The sequence below is a fragment of the Terrapene carolina genome, unplaced genomic scaffold, assembly GCF_002925995.2.
Source record: "Terrapene carolina triunguis isolate 2854851 unplaced genomic scaffold, T_m_triunguis-2.0 Scaffold210, whole genome shotgun sequence".
Classification (NCBI taxonomy): domain Eukaryota; kingdom Metazoa; phylum Chordata; order Testudines; family Emydidae; genus Terrapene; species Terrapene triunguis.
In genome coordinates this window covers 25,113,011-25,130,871 of record NW_020664561.1, presented here as the reverse complement: position 1 = coordinate 25,130,871, position 17,861 = coordinate 25,113,011, and the positions used below count along the sequence as shown (strand labels likewise).

Genomic DNA, 17,861 nt, shown 5'->3' with positions numbered 1-17,861 from the left:
GAAATACATGGCAGAACGTGGGTAAAACAGAACAGGAGACGTACAATTCTCCCCCCAGGAGTTCAGTCACAAATTTAATTAACATTTTTTTTTAACGAGCATCATCAGCATGTCCTCTGGAGTGGTGGCCAAAGCATGAAGGGGCATATGAATGTTTAGCATATCTGGCACGTAAATACCTTGCAACCCCGGCTACAAAAGTGCCATGCGAACGTCTGTTCTCATTTTCAGGTGACATTGTAAATAAGCAGCAGTATCTCTCGTAAATGTAAACAAACTTTTGTTTGTCTTAGCAATTCACTGAACAAGAAGTAAGACTGAGTGGACTTGTAGGCTCTAAAGTTTTACATTGTTTTGTTTTTGAGTGCAGTTCTGTAACAAAAAAAAATTTGTGAGTTACACTTTCACAATAAAGAGATTGCATTACAGTACTTGTATGAGGTGAATTGAAAAATAGTATTTCTTTTATCATTTTTACAGTGCAAATATTTGTAATAAAAAATATAAAGTGAGCACTGTCCACGTTTTATTCTGTGTTGTAATCCATATATTTGAAAATGTAGAAAACATCCAAAAATATTTAATAAATTTCAGTTAGTATTCTATTGTTTAACAGTGCGATTAATCATAATTAATTTTTTTAATCGCAGTTAGTTTTTTTGAGTTAATCGCATGAGTTAACTGCAATTAATTGACAGCCTTAAAAAACAGTAATTTTTTTTTAAAAGAGTGTGATTCTTTTAAGTTGATGGCATCCTGTAAACCACCAATATGTATGTTTAATATGAGGATTCATAGAAGTTGTATTCCATGAGCATCAATAAAAAACTAAGGAACAAGGTGTACTGGTCCTTTGAGGTTCCAGGGAGAATCTTTCTAGGCCAACAGAACCTAACCGGGAGCTTGTACCTTGGGACCTACCTCTATTGCAGGGGATTGGCCAGGTCTAATAAGGGCTACGCAAATTGGTTTGTTTAGCTCAGGAGTTCTCAAACTGGGGGTTGGGACCTCTCAAGGGGTTGTGAGGTTATTACATGGGGGTCACAAGCTGTCAACCTCCACCCCAAAACCCGCTTTGCCTCCAGCATTTATAGTGGTGTTAAATATATAAAAAAGTGTTTTTAATTTATAAGGGGCGGGGGGGGTCGCACTCAGACTTCCTATGTGAAAGGGGTCACCAGTAAAAAAGTTTGAGAGCCACTGGTTTAGCTAGTTTCCCTATCAGCTAAAGAACTATACAACCTACTGACCTTACCTGGCTACTCAGAGTCAAGAGGAAGAATGGTTTTTGTATAATTTCTTTTCTTATCATTGCTGTTGGGTGAATGGGAGGTTCTCTCTTGGGTTTGCTTTATTCTGTTATAAGACTAAAATACACAAAAACCCCAGCAAGAGTGCAACACTCATTTTTACTAAGTAGAGAGTACAGTGTTGCTTTTGCAGAGAAGAAGGTGAGGGTTACTTGGCTTCTCTCTCTCACAAACTGAAGTTTCTTCTAGGGCTCTTTCCCCCTCATTTTCTCTATTCCCCTCTCCCCTCCTTATATCCATTATCTGATTTGGAAGGGGATATGCTAAATTACCATTTTAGAGTAATGCTGCATCTGGGTCAGAAAAAATGCCAAGTGTATAAAACTCATCTTTTTGGCTGATTGTGAGGATATGAAGGAATTGGTCCTTGCTACTGAAAGAGTTCAATCTCATAGCACTCCTCATGTGGTCCAATATTTGTGTCAAAATTATGGGTTTTGCTTGGCATACCAAAACATAAGCATCAATGAGACTTGGCACCTGGGACAATTCAAGTCCTTGACCTTTACAATAGTAAGCTTGCTTTATATATAGAGATAGTGTAATACATGACTGATGGAATATTTATCATTCTTGAGTCTAAATAAATCAGTACTAATTAATCCTATTCCTGAAATAAACTTTCAAGCTTTAATTTAAAGGTGATGGGGAGCAAAAAAAACCCATGATAAAATAAACATGCTAATTAGCTACTTTAGTTTATAAACTGTAATGTACTTTATTACAGGGAACAAAGTAAAACAAGACAAACGTACGCATATATCTTCAACCATCAATATGGTAGTCCTCCTCCCCTGCTTTACCATCACAGGATACACTGGTTTTATGGAAAATAGACACCGGATGAAGTGAGAGGGAAGACAACTAGAACACCAGCAGCACAAGCTTCACATGTAGCAAAGGTGACCAATTAAAATTCTTATACTCTGATAATACAAAAGGCAAAGAAAAAAAGTTTCCTTGCCTCCACAATAGCATCTGCAAAAAATCAAACAAATGAGGGATCTCTTTCATGTGGTGTTTAGCCTAATTAGTATGGGCTATCTCCACTCAACAGTTGACTTGGGTCTCTTCTCTTGCAATGATTTCTTGTTATTTTGCAAATAAAATTGCTTGAATTCAGACAAGCTGTATGACTCAATGATGCCTGAGAAAAAGGGCAAAGGAACAAATGTTAAGTCTTCTAGTTGATCTGTGGTCACTAGTGTCCTAGAAGTGTTGGAAGAACTTTGGTTCACTTCCTACACTTTGGACCAGGTCTTTCCTGGCTGGCGAAGTAATGGGTCCATTGTCAATGAAGATAGTAAATGCCTCCTGCTAAGGAAGACAGTGAGAAGGGAGTGTGTGTTCCACCCAGGAAACCATCTGTAGATACTGACTTTTTGGTTCATTCCAGATCTTCCATTCTTAAATAAGATTACTGAGAAATCTGAAGCAAGGTAACTCTCAATCTCTGGATTCTTGGGACTTCCTTGAACACCAACCTAGGTATGGTACAGCAACTGGACTTGTTTTACTGACTGATCTTCCTGATGATCAGGGATCCTAGAAATCTGTTTGCTAAGGTAAAAACGCAAATTCTGTGTTTTTAAAGAGAATCTTTAGTTTTTACATTTTGTGAAAAAATAAAAACATATATAGTAGAACCCCATTTATCCAAGCCTCCATTATCCTGCTCTCTGAATTAACTGAAACACCAGCTGCCCAGGGCTGACAGCATGAGCCCCTGCCACCTGGGGCTGACAGCCCAAACCCAGACGCTGTCAGCCCCGGGCAGCTGGTGGTTTGGTTAATATGGAGAGCCGTATAATGGAGACTCGGATCAACGGGGTTCTATTGTATATCAATAAAACACTGTGTTCAACATTCCTGGGGGAATTCTGTGCCACTGCACATGCGCAAAATTATTCATATCCCCTGCAGATTTCTTTGCTTTCCTGCACACACACAAAAAAATGACTTTCTGACAGGGAAGCAAAGGGAAGCTGCAAGAGCAGTCACACACACTACTCCCTAGCAGCGCAGGTACATTGTTTCAGGCACCCAGAGCAGCCAGCAGAGAGGTAAAACACCACAGGGCTGGGGACACCCCAGACAGTGGCTCCTACCCTAAGCCTGGATCAGGAGTGGCTGGGGCTGTGTCACACCCACCCCCCGAAACCTTCCCCAATTGCAGGAAGCTCAGCATGCTTCCCTGCTTCCTGCCCTCATCGCTCCTCGGCTCCGGGGGAGGGGTCACTGTATGGGGAGCTGCTTCCCCATCCCATACCCAGACACCGCTCCCAAGCCTCACCCCGTACACCCAGAACCCCTCTAACCCTCCATATCCAAACCCCACCCCATTAAACCTCAACCCCTGCATCTGGAGCCCCCTGCACCCAGACCCCTTGCTTCAGGACCCCCACCCCTGCACCCAGACCACCCCCCACTGAGCTCCCTGCACTCAAACTCCCAGCCAAATGAGCCTGAGCCCCCACATCCAGAACCCCATCTCACTGACCCCCAACTAGCTGCACCCAGACCCCCACCCCACCAAGCCCCATGCCACCAGTACCCAGGCCTCCCTGCTGAGACCCCCACACCCAGACTTCTCTGCTGAGCCCTAAACACCTTCACCTGGAAGCCCCTGCAGAATCCCATTGCCCCACACCTGGAACCTCCCCTCCCCCCCACGAGCCTCTGTGCATCCAGATCCCCCCAGACCTAGACCCCCCCACTGAGCTGCCTGCACCCAGATTGACCCACACAGTATCCTCTCACCTCACACCTGGACCCCCCCATACTGAGCCCATCCACACTTGGATCCTGCCTGGTTGAGCCTGCCCACCCACACCTGGTGTGCCTGGCGCAAAGGGGCGGGGCCCCAGAGTGTTTATGGGGCAGGCCCATGCCTTGTGCTGTGTCAGGATCAGGTGCAGCCTCACCACTGACTGTGTCCCGGGGGTGAAGAGGCTGCAGAGTGATTTCCCACCTTCGTGCAGCCAGTGGCCTATGCTCCCCACTGCCATGCTGGAGCCTCTGCATTTATTTATTGACAAATAAAACTCACAGAATTTTAAAATACTGTGCGCAGGATTTTTAATTTTTTGGTGCAGAATGCCCTCAGGAGTAGTTCAACTGATACCTATATATATTGTGGCTAAGGAAACTAAAATGCAGTGTTTCATTTTACTCTCAGAAAAACAGGGGTTTTAATGTAGTTTTAATCAGAGAATTTTGATTCTTTTTAATCACAGAAAACTAGGATCCCTGCTGATGATGGATGACCATGATGTCATAATTAGATTAACTGCCATTGATCAAAGAGTGTTGGATTCTCCTGTGGACATCAGTAGGAGCAGATACAGTCACTCGTCTCTCAGGGAGAAAGGAAAGAAGAGGAGATGTCAGACCGCAGTACTGAACAACTGCTCTTCGGCCTCAAGGGCACTCATATGGGTCCCTCAAGGTAACATCTTGTCCCCACTTTGACATGTGTAAATGGTCATTAAATAGGTTAGTGAGAAAACATGGACAAAACAGTTCTATCGCCAACTGAATGAGTGCTGTATCTGAGTGCCTTAACCAGTGTACACTTGAGTATAGCATATGAAGAGAACTGTCTGAAGCTTAGGCTATGGCTACACTTTACAGCGCTGCAACTTTCTCGCTCAGGGGTGTGAAAAAACACCCCCCTGAGCGCAGCAAGTTACAGCGCTATAAAGCGCCAGTGTAAACAGTGCCCCACCGCTGGGAGCCGTGCTCCCAGCACTGTAAACTAATCCCCTCGTGGAGCGTTCTCGCGGCAGCGCTTTGAAGTTTCAAGTGTAGCCACGGCCAAAGTCTACGCTACAGAGTTAGGTCAAGGTAAAACAGTTTACGTCAACCTAATTATGTCAGTGTCTACACTAGAATGTTGCTTCTGCCAAAGTAAGTGGCCTGCTACTCCCACATAATAACTCCACCTCCACGAGAGGCACAGCGCTTACGTTGGTGTAGTTAGGGTGACACACTGTCCAGGCAAACACTGCGTGACTTACAATAGCAGTTGGTTGTCATTCTTGTCAGTTTCAGGGCTGCCTCCAGCTTAAAGCATAAGCAGGGCTCACAGCTGGAGCTGTGAAACTGACAATGTCAATTTCACTGCTGATAAGCTCCCTGCTGTGAAATTGAGCCTGGCTCAGGGCTCACAGCTGCCCCGCCCCAGCTGTCAGCAGGGCACCCCTACCGTGGAGGGACAGTCCAACCTGTAAGCCCTGCGCAGGGCACTGAAGCTTACCAGCAGTGAAACTGACATTGTCAGTTTCATGGCTCCAGATGTGAGACCCAGGCTGCTCTGAACCATAGGCAGCGGTGAAACTGATAAGAATGTCAATTTCACTGCTGGTAGGCCCCATTCTGTGAAACTGAGCCTGCACCCAGGCTCACAGTTCAGTCTATCACCCTGGGGCAGGTGGGGGGCTCCAGCTGCAAGCCTTGCGTGGCTGTCAGTGCCCCACAATGCCCCACTTCAGTTGGTGCAAACGCTCCTGGTGAGGACACGCACCAGTGGCAGAAGGAGGGTATTGTGGACACCTGCCAATTGAATTACTGTGGTGGCTGCAGGTCGACTTAAATTAAGCTGACCTAAACTTGTAATGTAGACAAGCCCTGAGACTCACTTCAGATGAGAAAAAGGAGGTACTAGTAGGTTGGGGGAAGCAACCAAAAGAAATGGCAAAGACAGCTGCTCCCTTGATTGAAGGTATTTATTCTCCACTTACTGAGCTCCCAATAAAGAAGTGATTTTCCATCCTCACCTACTTTTAGATTATCAGATAGCAGCAGTGACTAGGACAGGCTGAGAGTTTTTCTTTCACATGCTATATTACCCATTCCTTGATCACTTTCAGACTAGGCTACTGTAAGGTGCTCTAAAAGGGGCTACAGCTAAAGATTATTCAGAAATGTAGGCTAGCCCAAAATGCCCACTTGCTAACGGAGTATCTCATTGGTAAGTATAGGTTTCAGAGTAGCAGCCGTGTTAGTCTGTATCCGCAAAAAGAACAGGAGTACACAAATCTGACATCAGGAATCATAACATTCAAAAACCAGTAGGGTTACACTTCAACCTCTCTGGTCACTCAGTAACAGACTTAAAGGTGGCAATTTTGCAACAGAAAAGCTTCAAAAACAGACTCAACGAGAAACTGCTGAACTTGAATTAATATGCAAACTAGATACCATTAACTTGGGTTTGAACAGAGACTGGGAGTGGCTGGGTCATTACACATATTGAATCTATTTCCCCATGTTAAGTATCCTCACACCTTCTTGTCAACTGTCTAAAATGGGCCATATTGATTATCACCACAAAAGTTTTTTTTCTCCTGCTGATAATAGCTCATCTTAATTAATTAGCGTCTTACAATCAGTATAGCTACTTCCACTTTTTCATGTTCCCTGTATGTATATATATCTTCTTACTATATGTTCCATTCTATACATCTGATGAAGTGGGCTGTAGCCCACAAAAGCTTATGCTCAAATAAATGTGTTAGTCTCTAAGGTGCCACAAGTACTCCTGTTCTTTTTATTGGTAAGTATGTTACACCAAGACTCCACAATCCGCATTGTTAGTGTATTCTTTTTATGGGTGGAGTTTAAAATGTTGATCTTGTCCTATATAAAGCTCTAAATGGCCCAGGACCTGCCTACCTCAGAGACTGCCTCTCTCCCTGTGTGATATTGCTGGAGTTGTGACTGGCAGAAAGTGTTCAACTGGTAGCCCTACATGTTTTCTCAGAAAGCAGAGCTTCCTTGACAATTATTGTGAGTGGTGTCATCTGCAGAGTCTCTGAAAGAAGACTTGGGACGCTCCTTTACAAAGTAATACTGGGGGGGGGGGGGGGGGAAGGGAGGCGGCATTACCATACCTTGGTTTTCTCTCTTGCCTGTTCACAAAAATAAAATTTCAATTACACGTGTGGTGTGTCAGGACTTTATATATGCATATGGGAAGTGTCTTATTCTAGAAAGTGTTTTCACTTGTTTTTGGGCAAAACAAAGGATTGCTCAGCCACATTTCATAGCCCTTTTATCACCTAATAGCTCACTTACACTTTAAAATTACTAAAGAAGACAGGCAGATGACCTCTTATAAACTATTAATTACTGGTATCAAAGTTCTACTAAAAGACTATACTGATACGGCAAACTAGATTAAATATTGGACTAATCATTTTTTAGGCATTCTGGTACACTGAAAGTAACAACTTTTCAAACTCAAAATATCTTCTCTAGCAATTCTTAAATTAGGACTTTCTTTCTTAAGAACACTGTTTATCAAACCCAAGGACAGTTTTAATATGTTTAGCACCTAGACTGGGCTGGCGCAATAATACAGCTCCTTTTAAAAGCAATTCATTTTTAATATGCAAATTGATCAGTTTTCAGGCTGAATGTGTAAGGATACCTTTTTTATGTCCATGATGTGCTCAGATTTCAGTCTTTTAGAGATATATGTAAACAAAACAAAACCTCCCTTATTCTATATTTCTTTTCTGTGACTGGCTCCCACCAGAACAGACTGATCCATAGTCTCTTTTCTACTTGTCAGTTAGGCAGGCAGCAACCAACAAGAGCAGAATATTTTGGTCTCTTCCAAAGGGTCTCTTTACCCCCATACATTTAGGGCTTGTCTTCACTACCAGGGTAAGTCGACCTAAGTTATGCTACTCCAACTACGTGAATATCGGCAGATGCTCTCCTGTTGACTTACTTTACTCTTCTCTGAGAACTGGACTACCAGGAATGACTGGAGAGTGCTCTGCCATCGATTTAGCAGGTCTTCACTAGACCCGCTAAATCAACACCCGCTGCATTGATTGAAGCAGCGTCGATCTCCCCAGTAGTGAAGACAAGCCCTCAGTTAAGATTTTTCAGAGCTGTAACTTTAGCACAAATGAACCTACAAGCCCTCATACAGGCATTGCTAAGAGCAAGCATCTGCATATGTGGAATTATGTCAGTGAAGAATCATCGGGTACCTAATTCACCTGTGATAAAGCTGCAACCAGTGCATACTGAGGGAATGTGAATAATTGCTTGCCTCTTCCAACAAAAGGTAAACATACAGGAGAGTTGATTAAAAGCCCACTGAAGTCAGTGGGAATGTTTCCACTGACTTCAAAAGAGCTATTTCAGACCAAGAAAGAAAAGAAAAACTCTAGGCACTAGACCTCCGTTAAGGCAGTACATTTGAGAAAATTCTATTCAGGCACCAATAAGGACATTGCCTAACAGTATATAAGACACAACTAGGACATGCCAATTAACACGGTTAGCCTACATAGGGTCAGAAAGGAACCATACTAAACCACGATCTTCAAAAAGCAATGCAGCAACCATAAAGAACAAAACAAGTAATCTGCAGCATTTGCTGAATGTATGCAAATAGCACCAAATAGCCACCTTCCACACCAAGTCATAAACCACATTCCATTTTCAACCTAGAATACTGAAGGCAATGAGAAGTCTAATCCACTGGGTATAAACCACAGAAGTCTGGTAATCCACTCAAACTCCAAACAAGATAACAGATGTGGGGATTTTCTGAATTCATAAAAAACAATGGAGATAAATCCTTAAGTCTCTTCAATACATTTAGGGCATATATATCATAGCTTTTTCAACTCAGGGTAGAAAAACAGGGCAAGGAAATGTCCTGAATGATTATGAAAGCCAGTGACTACTCAAAGGAAAAACTGGACAAGATTTAAAAACTAATTAATCAGAAGAGAACATGATCCAGAGAGAGAGAGAAAAAAGAAGAAACTCAGTTTCCATACACAATGATACAAGATGGGCTTGGCTACACTTGTGTGTTAGTGCGCAATAAAAGAGCCCCATGCCCACTAGCTCACTCCCCATCCACACTGGCAAGGCACGTAGAGCGCTCGGACTCCGCAGCTAGAGCGCTCCTGGTACTCTACCTCAGCAAGAGGAATAACGTTTGCTGCGCCTTGGCTGCAACGCACGGGCGTCAGTGTGAACGAGGCGTTGCATTACTGCGCTCTGGTTGGCCTCCAGAAACGTCCCATAATCTCCTTAAGTCAAGTGGCCACTCTTGTCATTGCTTTGAATTCCTGTAGGAATGCGGAAATGCCCTTTCAAAGCTTTGTTTCTGACAGCCGGCATGAAAGCCGTTACTGTGGAATGCTGTGTGAGAGAGAGAGGCGCGGGGGGGGGGGGGGGGGGGGGGGGGGGGGGGGGGGGCTGGGTGCTGGGGGGGGTGGCGGGGCGGCCGGGGGGGGGGAGGGAAGGGAAGGTCTGCTGCTGTCTGAACTTACAAGACCGCATGCTGACATGCTCTCAGCCCCCCCAAAAACTCCTCTCTCTCCCCCCACATACACACAACACACTCCCTGTCACACTCCACTCCACTCCATCCCACCATTTGAAAAGCACATTGCAGCCACCTGCATGCTGGGATAGCTACCACAATGCACTGCTCTCTGTGGCTGTTGCAAGAGCTGCTAATGTGTCCATGCCAGTGCGCTGGCAGCTGTCAGTGTGAACAGACTACAGCGCTTTCCCTACTGCGCTCTACGAAGGCTGGTTTAACTCAAAGTGCTCTACATCTGCAAGTGTAGCCATGCCCAATGATTGCAACCAGGAACACCACTTTCATAACAGTAAGAAAAGGAAAGCGTCTCTGTGAACCCAAATACCAGATTAGGAGCAGAAAGGGAGACATGGTAAGAGGCAAAGCCAGTCAGCAGCTTTACGGAACCTAGAAACCAAGGGAGAATAATCTCAAGTGAGCTGCAGTAAACTGAACAGTGAAGACGTTATTTTTCAACACCATGCAATATCTAACATTCCAAAATGGGGGAGTTACCAAAATAGGTACTCGAAAAGTCCTGAAGGAATTCAACTAAGAAACAATTCTAGAAGCAGAAAGAACGAAGTACCACACTCATTCTAACTTTCCTCTTCAGAGATAGGAAACAAACTGAATCTGTGAAGAGAATCGGCCGTCTGGAAGGTGCCAAAACTTTATGTTCCTACTAATACCTGCCATACTGACAAGTGGCAGAGGGACCATCCATCAGTCCATGTTGATGAATCAAATCACATAAGACCTTGTTCTTGATCTGAGTGGAAAATAAATGCAGAAAAATCAATACACAGCATTTTACTAGAATATGTTCTAACAAATTTTAGAGAAAAAATTATTAGAAAAAGATGTGAAACTGCACCCCATATTCTTCGCAGTGATATTATGATATAACTATAACAATCATAATGAATTTTATGTAAGTCATAGGAGGCGTCATTGGAAAAGTTATGATTTGCTTAATATGATTATCCTATCTGTATGCATGTATCATTTTTGTATCTGAAGTTAAGAATATTGACTATGTATCTGTATTTCAAATGTAGTTACACCTGGGTCATGCCCACTAGACAAGATGCTTTCAGTCTAGATAGTAGATGGGGAAGGGTCCATTCAGGGCAATGGGCCATTAGGAAAAAACAATGGGCCTTAGGGGAAGCTTCTATCCCACATGGGGAGCCTTCCTAGGGAGGCTTCCTGAGAATGCTACAGACAGCCTCTGAGTAATGGCTGCTATAACTCTACAAGGACGAGTGATGAGACCATGTCTCTAGAACCATATTACCATATGTGGCAGAAGAAGGCATGACTGAGTAGTTGTTTATAAGAAAGTAGCAACTCTTCTTCTTCAAAAAAAAAGGTGCAGAGTTCAAGACAGCATCACTTTAACTCAAGAGGGCTTGCTGAGCCCAACCAGGCCAACAGCTGGTATACAAATTTGGGCTGGATAGCTGAATTAAACTGATTAAGTCTCCAGACAATCCATATCTGAAAAAGTCTTCTCTACTTATTGATTTATAAAGTTATCTCATTTAAAGAAGTTTTTCTATCATGCTTAGTTTTCACTAAGGTTGATATTATCCCTGTCCTCCCTTCCCCCTTCTTCTTGCTTCCATTTTGTTACCCTCTTGTTGAGTGATATGTGAAATCAGTTGGCAAGTTACTGATGTGAGCCTTACCCAAAGCATCTGTTTTAGGACATATTTAGAACATCTGCCTTGTTAAAAATAATAAAAATAAGATTCTTTACTCCAATAGTATTAGAAAACGGGTTTTCAAAAAAAGACCACATACGTTGCATGAAAAGCCTACTCAAGATGGCTTCTGGGACCCATATAGAACCAACTAAATAATTAACATTAAATGTAATGATTTGCACTTTTCCCGTCTGTGTTGTCCACAAGCACATCACATTATTTTACTTTGAATTATTTGAATTCTTCTGCTGCTAATTACAATTCAGATTTCAAACTTCTATAAAAAAAATTGCAGTGTAACTTAACAGTACAAATTTCAAGTTGTACAGTCCACTGTAATATTTGCTCTTCTTTGCTGTTTAGTTATTCAACTCACCCAAGGATCAGAAACAGTACTATTTAACAAGTGCGTTGGTTAGTTACTGAAGTCATTTATTGTTCCCATTCCCTGAATGGATGAGTTAGCTGATCAACAAAGCAAACTACAAATATCTTGGTATCATACTGACCTGCAACCCAGCCAACATAGCGGAGACTGCCATTACCCTCCAACTCCCACAGCCTCAGAAGCGAGGGGTGGTGGCGGGAGAGGAGGCAGCGGGGAGGAGAGGATTTGTCTGAACCAGTAGGGGAAAGACAACCTCTTGGTCCTTTTTTAAAAGAGTACACCCCTCTGATAGCTCAGTGGTTTGAGCATTGGCCTGCTAAACCCAGGGTTGTGAGTTCAATCCTTGAGGGGGTCATTTAGGGATCTGGGGCAAAAACCTGTCTGGGGATTGGTCCTGCTTTGAGCAGAGAGGGGTTGGACTTCCAACGCTGATATTCTATGATTGTGGGCATTCAGCCTCGTTGTGGCCCTGAAGAGGAGAGCACTGCGGTACTTGGTGGTACACAAGGGTTTGGCAAGTCTACTGGCTCCCACACATTTAATGAGAGGGTTTTTATAAGCCCTTTCCCCCAGCCCTGTGGGATGTTCTACTACATATCCACCTGCAAACTGGACATACCATACTCATGTTTATTCATTTCATTAGGAACTGGAAAGCTCAGGCAAACAATTATTATATTAAACTCTGTCATTCACCCCAACAAACTGAGAAACCCTTTTACTATACAGAAAATACAAAGTAGCTAAGGCCAAATTGAAAGTTTTGCTTCCTAATAGTCAAAAATTAGTGACGTTTTCAAAAATGAAAATGTTTCATTATTTGCTCCCTTATAAATCTTGAGCAAAGAACTTCTAGTCCTGAGGAGTCTGCCAACATCAGGCTGATACACAAAAACTGAACACTTAGCACATCAAATTTCATAGAGCTTGAGTTAGATGAGCACAATATTTTTGTTTGAGGAATAAGGCTTCAAATGGCCTCTACCACATTTTTTGTGGTGGTGGTTTTGGGGGAGCAGTGTACCATTAGGCCAACCTCCCACAGCAACATGGCATCTCCAAAGGGTCTTTAATATGACTGGTTTGATAATCTAATGTAGGAACTACATGCAGATGAAGGCAAATGTTTCTCAAATAGTGACTATCAATCCAGCCCACCACCACAGTTGCCCACCAGTGGACAGAGCAGAGTCCAGGCAAGAAACTCACCCCAACTCTCCACTGTTCAGACGTCCTGATTTTATAGGGACAGACCCAACATTTGGGGCTTTGTTTTATATAGGCGCCTATTATCCCCCACCCCCTGTCCCGATTTTTCGCCCTTGCTATCTGGTCACCCTAGATCAAATGGACAACATAAAAAGAAACTCCTCCAACCAAATCTTCTCAAATACCACCTCAGAGTGCCCCATGTTCAACTAGCATTTCCCTCTTGCTTGTTAGTTTACATTCCGAAAAATTCTCTTTGTAGGTATAAAAGCTAGAAATTTTGTTTTTATTAAAGTTAAAACTCGAATTCCTTAGATTTTGATTAAATTGAGAGGGAGTAGCCACACACAAATAAGATCAGTTTCTGAAAGCATATATAGAACAAAGTAAGAATATTCCTTAATATGTAAAGTTTTATGCTTACATATAAAAAGAATACCAGCCTCCAGTCCTGATTTGTCCAGGACATTATCAGGTTTTACTATCCAATCCTCGGAAATTTCAGCCCCAGTTACCCAGCAAAAAATACTGTCACTTTCCAGTCTCAACGCTGGATCATTCTCCCTTAGCTATTTGGTGGCCTGCAACTGAAAATTCAGCCAGCCCATTCATGACTCCTCCTCTCCAGCTCATCAGTAAGACAAGTCAGTTTCTTTTCTTTACTTCTCTGTGACTTGCATAGTTTCTATTGTATCTTTTTATTTGGGTCTCACTCTCAAGTTTAGACAAATGTCCATCAAGTACGTCCTCTTTATTCTTCAAAGAAGTACTTCTCGATGGTTATACATGTACTGACTTGCCTAGTCTTGAGTTTTGGCTTATGAATATTTACGTGCATTAAAAATGGTAACTATTTAAAAAAGGTGTTCCAATCCAATATAATAGATAAACGCACCTATTCTGAATACATGCATAACAGAAGCTTGTACCATTTCTTTAGAGAGCTTTATAATATGTAGAGTCATGGGGATCTCACTTGGGGGCGGGGGAGACTAAAAACACACACACACACACTCACTTGTCCCTGCAATTCTTGAGAGCCCCACTGGTGTGAAAATCCTGAGTATTTGCTAAGGAGGAGGACATTTTCCTCCATTTCCATTTACCTTCTATTCAGTTCCTCAGGGGTCTAAAGAGGAACAGACACTCCAGCTCTCCATATTCAGTAGACCCACTGGATGAAGGAAACAAAGGACAAATGAAGCTGATTCAGGCTTTAAATATGTACAGTGAAATAAGTTACTCAGGCCTCAAGATACGTAACTTAATTCAACGTAGCTTAGATCGACTTACAGCAGTGTCTATACTGTGCTATGTTGACAGGAGACGCTCTCCCATCGACATAGCTTCTGCCTCTCGGGGACATGCAGTACTGAGGTCAACAGGAGAGAGCTCTCCCATTGACTTACTGCATCTTCACCAGACCCGCTAAATCAATGCCCGCTGCATCGATCGCAGCAGCACCAATTTAGCCAGTAGTGAAGACAAGCCCTCAAAAAGAGATGCTGGACAGATGATACATTTTACTCGATCAACTAGATTTTACAAATGAGCTAAGAGGAGGCAAATGATAATTCAAAAGGCAGGAACTACCCTTAGACATACCATATTATTGTTAGATACATAAAAGCCAACCTCTAATTTTAAAATTTGGTGACAAGACTAATGAATTGAAACATCTAATTACAACTCTATAGCATAATCTTGACTGACAGGACCTTTTCCAGATACAATGACCAGAGCATATATATAGAAAAGAGCCTCCAGAGAAACAAGTCCCACAAAACTTGTCTATGTTATGTGAAAACAATGTACTTTAACCTATGCATTCACCCATTCCTGCAGCTTACCACCTCAAACCTTGTGCCTTTTTCTAAATGGGGTGCACACCCAACCTTGCCTTGAATAAATAAAGCACATAGCAAAAAAAAAAAAAAAAAAAAAAAAAAAAAAAACCACACAAATTATTCTTCCTGGGGAGATGAAAAGAAGAAGAAAAGGGAACCACAGGTGACAAACACTAGATCTTTTAGTCAACTTCTGGAAGGTGCTCAGACACCACAGCAAAATCCACAGAATGAGAATCTGAACAAGAGAATCCAATGCATTTTTCTACTACTACTTTTTTTCCCCTTGTTTTTGTATGAATTTCAACTATTATAACTATCCACTGCAGTCATTTGTACAGGAACCAATAAAACGAAGTATTTAAAAGAAAATAACCCTCTTGTGTTCCTCATTAATACCAGATATTTTCTGAGACAAACTATTTTGGAAAAACTGGGAACTGAAGTTTACCTGATCTTAAAAACATTACCTGAGCTTAAAAACAGGTTTATCTTTTTTCCTATAAAGAATCAAAATTTTCTGAAGCATCCAATTGAAACATCTGCCAAACACCAAAAAAGATGCAAGAGCAAACATCCCTCAGGGAAAGAAATTCAGATCTTATCACTAGCATCTCAATGACAGTCAAATGTATGCACCTTAGACCATGAATAGGATACAAATATAAATTAATCCAATGGATCTAAAAAAATCAAATTATTAAATTATAAGACTTGGATCTTTTTTTTTCAAAAAAAACCTACAAATATGGTCAACACATTTAAGTGCAAGCTCCTGAATGTCAAATAAAGTGAACGGTCAGTAAACTGCCTCCTACGCTCAATAACAAGCCAAAGCTGCTGGTCTAACAAAATTAAGTAAATACAGTTCCTTAGCATAGGAACAGAGGTTATCATAGTATTATCTTTTGAATTATAAACAACGTACTGTTACTTTCCCTTACATAACTGTATGTGTACTGTTTAAACAGTGCTAGATAATGGCACTTAAAATGATTAACTTTTTAACTACAAAATCATGATTATATTACTGAAATCACAGTTGTCTCACGTTTAACATCTATCAAAGAAAGCTTATCTTCACTAGAGAAATAATTCATGTCTAATCACAGATCTCTTCCTCATGATTCTAAAACACCATGTAATCCAAACAAAAGAAGTCCTTCAACAGTATCTTAGCTGTGCTATGACTCATATTGACTATCTTTACACTTACCCCTAAAGTTAAGCTCAACTGAGCCGGAATCATGTCAGCTGAATCATTCTGCTGCCCATATGTGGTCAGTGTCATGTTACAACAGAAGTGGCAAATCAGTCCTCCAAAGGCTGCCCACAATGCCCCAGCCAATGCAAGAATGGCCTCTTTGGCCATCTAATTTCCACTGGCCTAGGGTCAACCTGTCCAGAAGCAACCTACTTGTATACACTTCCCAGTACACATACATGGCCTGTGGCTACATGCTGCTTCCACAGTGACCAACTTCTTTTGGCAACTGATCCACAAAGTCATTACTGATCCATATATTTCCAGATCATTAATCTATACAGTATTAGATAATTTCATACTCAAGAAACAGCCCCCAAATAGCTGTAGGTCCTGCAGGAATTTGAGGATAAGTCGCAAATAATCACAGGATTTTCCCTGGAGAGGACTGCAGAAGTTATAATAGTTTCTTCCCACACTTGGCTGAATCACCGTAAGATCCCTGAAAGCTCTGCAAAATCATCCATAATGCACAGCTGCTTGAAGCAGAATCAAACTCTGGAATGCATACTCACAAAGCACGACTGAGTATAGCACTAACATGGAAGCAGGATGTTGTAGCAACTCCACTAAGAGCATGTCTACACATACAGCAGCATAGCTGTACAGTATCAATGCAGCTGCACCGCTGCAGCACATCTAGTGAAGACGCTCTATGCCGATGGAAGAGAGCTCTCCCATCAGCATAATAAAACCACCTCTGGGAATGGCAGAAGCTGTGTCAGCAGGAGAGCATATGTCAGTGGGAGACCTTATGTTGGTGTAACTTATGTCATTCAGGATGGAGGATGGTTTATTCACATCCCTGAGCGACATAAATTATGTTGACATAGTCTGTAGCATAGACATACTTACAGAATTGAGCCTATATTGACCAAAAAATTTCCTTGCACTATTTGAGCTCCAGACCACCTACAAGCAGGGCTTTAGATCGGAGCCCGGAGCTGGAGCAGCTCCGGAGCAGTGAAACTGCAGATTTTTGCCTGGAGCTGGAGTGGAGCTGGAGCACAGCTCCAAAGCCCTGCCAAGACTGGAACATCTATTCAATATGGAAAAAACACCAGATGTGCCATAAAAAGTTTCACAATAACGACAAACGAAAACATAAAATATATCATTTTTGAAAGGGAAGAAGTTTCAGTTTTAGTTTTAACTTTAAAAATGACATGAAAAGATATTAAGAGAGAAAGGAGGATGAGGATAACCTATAAAGGCCCTGTAAAGATATGCATGTGTAAAAGTGTTTGCATGTTCAGAGCCAAAGAATGACTAAATCACAAGATGTAAAACGAGGTGCAACAGACCCCATCAACAGGATTACCTTATTTTTTCTTAAACAAAAACCCTATGCCACATTTTCTCCGGTTGAGGGACAGAACTCCCCCACCATCCGCAGCAAAACAGAAAGGTATTCAAACAAGTCCTGCCACGAATAAGCTAGCTTCGAAAGATGGCTTTAGCCCCAACTTAAGCAATGAAATTTCTTGACGTTAAAGCTCTTGGAGGCCTAAGCCGCCTCTATTATCTGTGGACTGTTTTCTGCAGCCCTCTCAGCCAAAGACCAAGCAAATCCGCCTTTAAACCCTGTAGCTCCAGGAAAAGAGACCCCTTAAAATAACGCCCAGCCCGAAGCGCAGCGTCCCTACATACAAACGACCCCCACCAGAACGAGCACCGGCCGAGACTGCTGCCTCCGCACTGCTGCTGCTGCTGCTAAGGGCACGGGCAGGTGTTGCCGAGCACGCGGCAGGGGCTTCAGAGCCCCGCGGCCCAGACCAGGAAGGGAA

General features: G+C 42.4%; 1 protein-coding gene across 2 annotated transcripts in view; it reads right to left on the bottom strand.

Annotated features, from left to right (window-relative positions):
- Positions 1-17,861, bottom strand: part of LOC112115861 (serine/threonine-protein kinase Nek7) — a 129,228-nt gene that overhangs the window by 110,904 nt on the left and 463 nt on the right. The window contains exon 1 of one of the 2 annotated variants that reach the window (XM_026655470.1): positions 17,738-17,783. The exons of the other annotated variant lie outside the window; for it this stretch is intronic. The gene's annotated coding sequence lies outside the window, so the exon portion shown is untranslated. Of the gene's footprint in view, positions 1-17,737; positions 17,784-17,861 lie in introns of those variants that run through there. 2 annotated transcript variants of the gene reach the window in all.